This window comes from Botryllus schlosseri, chromosome 1 (genome assembly GCF_051294905.1).
Source record: "Botryllus schlosseri isolate E-star chromosome 1, Bs_hap1, whole genome shotgun sequence".
NCBI classification, from domain to species: Eukaryota; Metazoa; Chordata; class Ascidiacea; order Stolidobranchia; family Styelidae; genus Botryllus; species Botryllus schlosseri.
Genome location: NC_137236.1, coordinates 3,542,213 through 3,549,827, shown reverse-complemented (window position 1 = coordinate 3,549,827; position 7,615 = coordinate 3,542,213). Strand labels below are relative to the sequence as shown.

General features: G+C 38.4%; 1 protein-coding gene across 1 annotated transcript in view; it reads left to right on the top strand.

The window, feature by feature from the left end:
* Nucleotides 1-7,615, top strand: part of LOC145438686 (uncharacterized) — a 403,715-nt gene that overhangs the window by 95,363 nt on the left and 300,737 nt on the right. The window lies entirely within an intron of this gene.

The window sequence follows — 7,615 nt, the reverse complement described above, 5'->3', positions numbered from 1 at the left end:
AAATGGTTTGATTATCACGGGGCACGAAGATAGTAATACACACCACCATCACATACTCACACTTGCAAGTTTCTGTAAAGCAAATTCTGTCCCCGTCACGGCTCCTCAAAGTATGGGTTGCAATGGTATAATTTTGAGTCTCCACACCACCTAAGTGGTCTGATAATATGCAGGTACAATTTGTGGAATTTCTTGCAGATTGTTTTTATATATCCAAGGTCACTGTTTATCAGCGTATCACAAGGTATCCGGCTCATATGTGCTTATTCTTCATGTTAGTTTTGGAGCTTACTTTCCAAGTCATATGAGAGAAGCATTGAAACAGACATGCGGGTTTTGCAGACATTCGACGAACTGGAGGTTGTGAGACCTTTGTCGGAAACCTCTTTTTTTGCACAAGGAAAAGACGCTGTTTCCTGGATAGGAGTGCGGGATGGTTCTTATAAACACCTGGATATCCAAGCACCAGAAGTTCTTGTACAAAACTGAACACTTATTTCGCCGAAAACGGTTGAGTGCACTATAGTTGAAATCAAGACTACGGAATAGAGTGGTATTTTTAATGAGACATTTAATAGCCTAAACCAGTCGCATACTTCTTGCACATAAAAACAGAATCTTGTTAAGTATCGACATTTTTATTTTGTATAAAAATTTTCGGTTGATTGGTTGCCATGAAATTTATCTTGCAGAAAAAGTGCCGATGATGTTCAAAAAGGTTGAGAAGCACTGCACTAGCGTATCGATGTATAAAATAGTATTATATCTGACAGACCTGCAGTCTATGGCATGGTATCATGTAACACATTTATATCCAAGACCCACTCTCCTACATTTTTATCATAATTAATCATCATAGTATCCGAGCGGTACAGTTCCCGTTTGAGTTCATGTCACCCAGTGATTCTCAACTATTTTAGCTGATATTTACAACTATTACATACCAACTTTAAAAGCTCATTTTCAGTGAACATGAAGTTTTTGTTTGCTGTGAAGATTACTGCTTCCCGCTTGGATGGCATTTGACTCCATTTTGATTCCTAAAATTTTTAGTATATTTTGCTTAGTATACCGGACAGAGATGAGCGGATTTGAAATTTCTATGTCCTAATCCAATCCAAATCCGAACCTTCAAATCCATATCCAAATTCTAATCCATCAATTTTACACATTCAAGTCCATGTCTAATCCTAATCCGATTCCAACTGGAAATTCAGAAAAATACTAATTTATGCAATGGAGGGATTCGATAATTTTCTTTCACAACCAACTATTCACTAGATTCAAGATAACCTAGTAACCTTAAGTACATTAATAACTGATCTGAATAAAGTTTGTCGCCATTCGCCACACAACATTTCAATCTCCAAGAAAATATGTCAATCCAGTCCAAATCCTAATCCGTTCTGAAAAAAATGTATAATCCAAATCCAATCCAAATCCAAGAAAATTTCACAAATCCTGTTTTTTCAAAACCTAATCCTAATCCATGCTCATCTCTGTACCGGAACTAATTAAATTGGTTATGTTATGACTACTTCCATTTCTACTTAACAACCAAACTACGGTACTTACTTTTGCATTTTGATTTTGAAAACTACAGAGTAGTTTTGAGATAGGTTAAACACCTATTTTACCGAGTTACAGTCCCCTGTGTCGTTGTAGTTGAAAATGGTTTCCAATATTCTTCCTGTGTCTTGTGTGAATCATTTTGCTCTAATCGAGAATCTACTTCGAAAGTAGCCACATCCGATTAACACTTGCAGTAAATTGCAATGCTGACGACACTGACCGGCTGTGTTTTTTTTTGTGTAGGAACGCGAGCCGCGAAAGGTCTCAACGCAATAGAATGGAAGAAACGTTAAAAGATCAACAATGCAAAACGGCCCAAACAGAAAATATCGTAATGTCTCTCTGCAACTTGACTTTATTATGACAATCTTCCTAGAAGTGTGAACGGTACAAAGTCAGAATCACAACTGATTGCATGCTTTGTATTTTACCTTGGAGCGGTGCCTACTAACCAGGGCTCATACGATTACCCCAGGGGTTTTATGAGCCAGACTTGGACAACTACATGATTTTCAGGTTTTCGAAATTAGATTAGAATTAGAGTTGCAGCTGCACATTTTTTTTCTTCTCCAAATTAGACTAGAATTCGAATTATAACTGGACCTTTTTTTTCAAATAAGACCAGACTTCAAGTTACATAGTTACACAGTTTTACCAAATTGGATTGTAATTAGAATTACTCAATTTGCAAAAGCTTGTACATGGTATGAAGTCCAGTTCATATCATTTCTGACCTTATTCTCATAAGCATGACGCTGACAAATCTCTGCACACTATTATCGACTCGTTTTGCACGGTACAGTTCTCCTGTAGCAATTCTGGATGAACCAGAAAATACATTAGAATTAAGAAATTGGATTAGAATTACAGCAAAGAATAATTAATCTAATTATGTTAGAATTATATTACCGACATTTTCCTACAATTAGTGAAATCAAACAACAAGAATTATTTAGTTGTCCAAGTCATTCTGAACCAGACTCATACAGCAGAAGTCTCAATCATTTACTGCAAGGGTCGGCAACCTACGGCCCGCGGGCCGGATCCGGCCCGCCAAGCGAAATCGTCCGGCCCGCGACATAATAATTGGTTATCACAAGAATACGGCCCGCCGTTTCATAATGAGTTTCAATCTGCAGTGCAGCACTGCATGAAAATAATGCGGCATTGCTACGATATAATAGTAGGCTAGCCTACATCGTAGTAGTCTATTGTTACGCCATAAAACGAAGGGGATTGAAGTAGGAGATGGAGATAGACTAGACTGGATCAGTGCTTATCAATCGAGTGTATCTCGCAACCGAAGGTGTTCCATACTTTTTTAAAGGGTTTACCACTCTAATGGGGTGTGACAATGAAGGTGTCCTTTTTGCTTCAAAAACGCTTGGAACATCTCAGACGCAATGACAGAATCTCAAACTGTTCCTTTATAGATAACTAGCATCCGTATGTTAGTTAGCCTATATATAGTTAAATCATAGTGTCCTATATGGTGTTGACACAGGCAAATCTCACGCCTGAGTGAAAATATATGACGTCATAATTTTCATTTGGCTACAAGCAATTTGACAGTCATTTTTGACCAGCTTGCCGAGCATTAAATTTGGTAAAACGGGTATCAATCGAAAGCTGACTCTGCACTGATTACGAAAATATAAATTTTATTCCGCTCGTGGTCCTGGAACTCCCACAATCAGCCCCGAATTTTTCATTGTTATGGAGATTGGCATTGGGACGCAACGTAAGAGTACGTTCTTGAAATTGGACTTTATCCCAGCTTGACCAACAATGCAAAAGAAATTGCATCGATTTTTGGAAGCACGTACGCACGTGAACAATAGTTTTGAACAATGAAATTCACTAAGAGCAAGCTAAGATCACGTATTTCAGACGTCCATTTTGAATAGGGTCTGATTATTGTTTCATCTGACTTATTACCAGAAGTTGAAAACCTTTCACAAAGCAAGCTGCGTCAATTGTCACATTTATTCTGTGGTGTTGAAGTGTAAATACATGTGTCTTCTGATTGGTATGATTGAGATTGCAGCAATGTAGGATAATATACCGAAGTGAGCGTAAAATATAGTACTAAGAAAAATTCCGGCCCGCCAAAAAGTTGTACACCCGAAATCTGGCCCGCGACTAGCAAAAGGTTGCCGACCCCTGATTTACTGTAATATATGTTGTGTGATCATCATGTTATATGTTTTTTTCCTTCAACAGTGATGGTAATGCAAAGTTGATTCAGTGGACCTGTATTCTATAGTACGGTGGAGTATTAGATGTGTTACCTGGTAGCTTATTAGTGACTTGCCGAAAATATGGGGTTCTCCAAATGCTTTCAGATTAATGTAACGGTTCACCGGGTTAGTAAAGGTTAAGAACCACTGTCCTCGCATAAGAATCTCGAACAAGTAGCATCGGTTGAGAATATTAGATCCGTCATGTTAACAATTTCCGTTCATAGCTATGACACAAGACTATCGTTAAACTGATTATCACTGGATACAACTTCTCTGCGGAAATATGCGTGTGTTCTATGAAGTGCTATCATCGAGGCAGTATACTAAATGACTAGAGCAGCGGTTCTTAACATTTTCTAACCTGGCGATACCTTATGCTAACCTGGAAGTCTTCAGCGAACAATGCTTCAAGTGCTGTACCATGTTTGAAAGTAGCCTACAACTCGTTAAGGACCAGTCATGAGTCATAAATAGTTTCCGAAATTTGAGGACATTCTAAAATACCAAATTAGCGATGTTTGACAGTATTATATATCTGGCAAACATTTGGTCGCGTTTCTTCCAAAATACACCAAATGGTCAAAAGTTGTTGGTTTTATCCCGTCTCTCAGAGGCTTCAATGAGACCTGGTATAACAGGTGTGATATCAAACGGACAGTAGCAAATTTCTCGTTTGATTAATGTTAAGATTCTTGGTTTCAAATTGCATGCTGTTGTCGTCATTACATTATGTGTTGACATTGATTTTTGGAAATTTTACCGTTACACAAGCTGATAAGGCAGAGAAGCGCTGTTCTATATTTTTCTGTAGCCGTTTTGTGTGACTAACTTGTTTACTTTACTTCGATAAAGTGATTCCATTATGTTTTCAGGAGCTTCTCCTGTCCCGATTCAAAGATCGACATGGTGCAGTTATCATGGATTCTCGAGAAGACTTTCAACAAAGATGGAGTCGTAAGACCGCTCTGATACGCATTCATCAACATCACCAAGCACGAGCACGCTTTGAAAGCTTCAAAAAGTTTTGATGACAATCCTGGCATCTTTGTACCGATCAAGCGGCCCATAGTTGAATTTTATTGGAAAACAGGTAAAACTGCAAGCAAAACAGACATTTTGTGACTTTGACATTACCTTTTCTCGTTTTCTGTTTCATTTTATGGTATGATTTTTCCTTTACAACACTTGATCATAATCATTCGGCCAATGATAAAACTCTACCCACTTCCTAAAATAATATATACCAAAAGACTCCTACAAACTGCTGGGTGTTTGAGATGCGTAACTGGAACCACGACCATTATAGCTCTGCAACTAACTAACCAGATCGCATACCGCTATGCACTGTCGATTGTTGGTAATTGGCAGCACTGATAATACAAGTTACTGAATCCCTAACGAGAAAGGAAATATTGGATGCAGAATCGTCACTTCTAAAAGTAAGGGTTTGTAGTTGGAATGGGTAGGCTTTCAACCCCTATCACCCCTACCATGAATGATGACCATGAATAGATTTTTAACGTGTCCATTTCAGTGACGTGGACTAATTTCCAGCTAACCCATGTCATATCTTTTTTCGTTTACTGGCGATGTCTTCATCCAAACTCCGCCACAGGCCCTTGTCAAGATCAAAACAAGTGGAAAAGAAATTCCTGCCTCTTCAGGCATACCTGGAATATGATTTTGGGTCATGTCGGTATGACGAAATTGGTCACCGTAAATACTACTATTAAAATGACCAATTTGACTGACCTCGGCATCTACTGGTTGGAATGGAGTAAAATTTGTTGTGCAAGGTTTTTAAGGTAACCTGACGATTTGACAATAAAGCCGATGAAATTAGAAAAAAAGTCCCCCCTATTGTACAAGTCTGTCTGTAAACATATTTGCGACTATTTGACTACCATTGCAGGGCAACAACCTGGACGGGAATGAGATTCGACTTAATTAAGCTGTGAACTGACGTGAAAAGATGATAAATCAGCAGAAGGAGCAAAAGAAGGAGGATGACAAAAGGAATTTGTATCTCGGCAGGGACGGACTCGTACGACCAGGTATGTGCGGTCCAATATTCAGCCAAAACAATTGTCAGTATTGTGGGGCTGACCTACTCTAGACCACCAGTCGGCAACTTTATAATGGGTGACCCCAATTAAAACGAAAATAAAACCAGCATTTACGTGCGACCTCATTTTCGTTTTTCGATAGGGAAAAATGTTTAACGGTTATTGAGAAATGTTTTGGTACAAAAATATTCCAAAATGATTGTTTTCAATGTTCACTGCACTCTAAAGATGATGTGCTATCAAATTAAACATAAAATTGTGAAGAAAATTTGGGTTGTAGTCATTTTCTTCAGAAAACTACCATAATGGATCTGCAAATAAATTATTTTTAAATACCGCCATGTTCCATTCTAGTTGCCTCTATGCTGCGCGAAGCTATCCATCTGTGTGTAGCACAACTCTATTGTAGTATCATGTAGTTGCTGAGACATGGGTATATGATGCAAAATATCCCATGTCTCTCTCTTAAGCCAGCAGTGTTGGGATCGAGTCACTACCTTCGAGTCACGAGTCAAATTGATTCATTGCGCATTTTGGCTCGAGTCAAGTCAAGTCACAATTCACGTCAAGTTGTCTTTTCGAAGTACAAGGCATCACATTGCATGTTACTAGCTGTTCGGAATTCAGATTGAGTCGTCATTTATTTTAAACCGAGTGGTGAATATAAAGATGAATATACATGGAAAAATGCGTTGTATAGCTCCCAAATGCATAGTACTGTCAAACGAAGTAAATGTTGTATACCCGCAGTCATTTATTTATCCGCCAAAATAGTGAACACAAAACCTTAGATAGCGGAAACGAATTGATATGAAGCATTACCTAACTACTTATTCATGAGATATAAATTATGCTTACGCCAATGCTTGACTAGTAATATAAACTTGTAAAGTATATTCGAATACAATTCTGAATGCTAGATCAAATAAGAGATTTGGTTAAGGTTATCACCTAGCACCAATGACCATTGACCAATCTTTGGCCAATCATTGACCTTGTAGTTATTATATTACTTTACTACTGCGACAACGCACACTGTAGCCTAAGTGGTCAATATATTTGTTATAGAATAATGGGCGTTCAGTAAAACGCAAAATGATTGAATGAATGATTTGTCGCTCTCACCAGTCACAACAACGTATCGAGAACAATCCGAACATTATAACGTATACCGCGATTTTTAGCAACACCAATTTCTTGATGACTTGAAATTGACTCGTAAATTTTGCTTCCAGTCACTAGTTAATCCACATTTGTGAAACGCCGAATCAACTCAGGTCATTTCTGCAAAGTGACTCGAGTCAAATCAAGTCATGCGAAAAAAGGTGACTCGAGTCTGACTCGACTCAAGACATAACCCGAGTCATTTCAACACTGTCCGCCAGACCACTATGACAGGCTGTGCTTTCACAAACACGCTTGCATATCAGAGGTGGAAATTTGCCGCTATGGATAGCTTTGCCTCAATATTTAATGGTTGGCATCTCAGTATCACTTTGACCAACTGACAAATATGATAAGAAGAAAGCAATTTTAAGCTAGCTTCAGACACAAAGCAATCTGACTGAACATCGTCCATTGAACGCCAGTACTGCACGCCTACTTACTGTAACTAAACTGAACAGAGAACAAGAACATAAAACTATTAGTAGATTTTCACTGTTGAATTGAAAGAGTGATAGATATGTTGAGTTATGGCGAGGCCAGGAAAAGTTAAGGCGACCCCACTTGGGA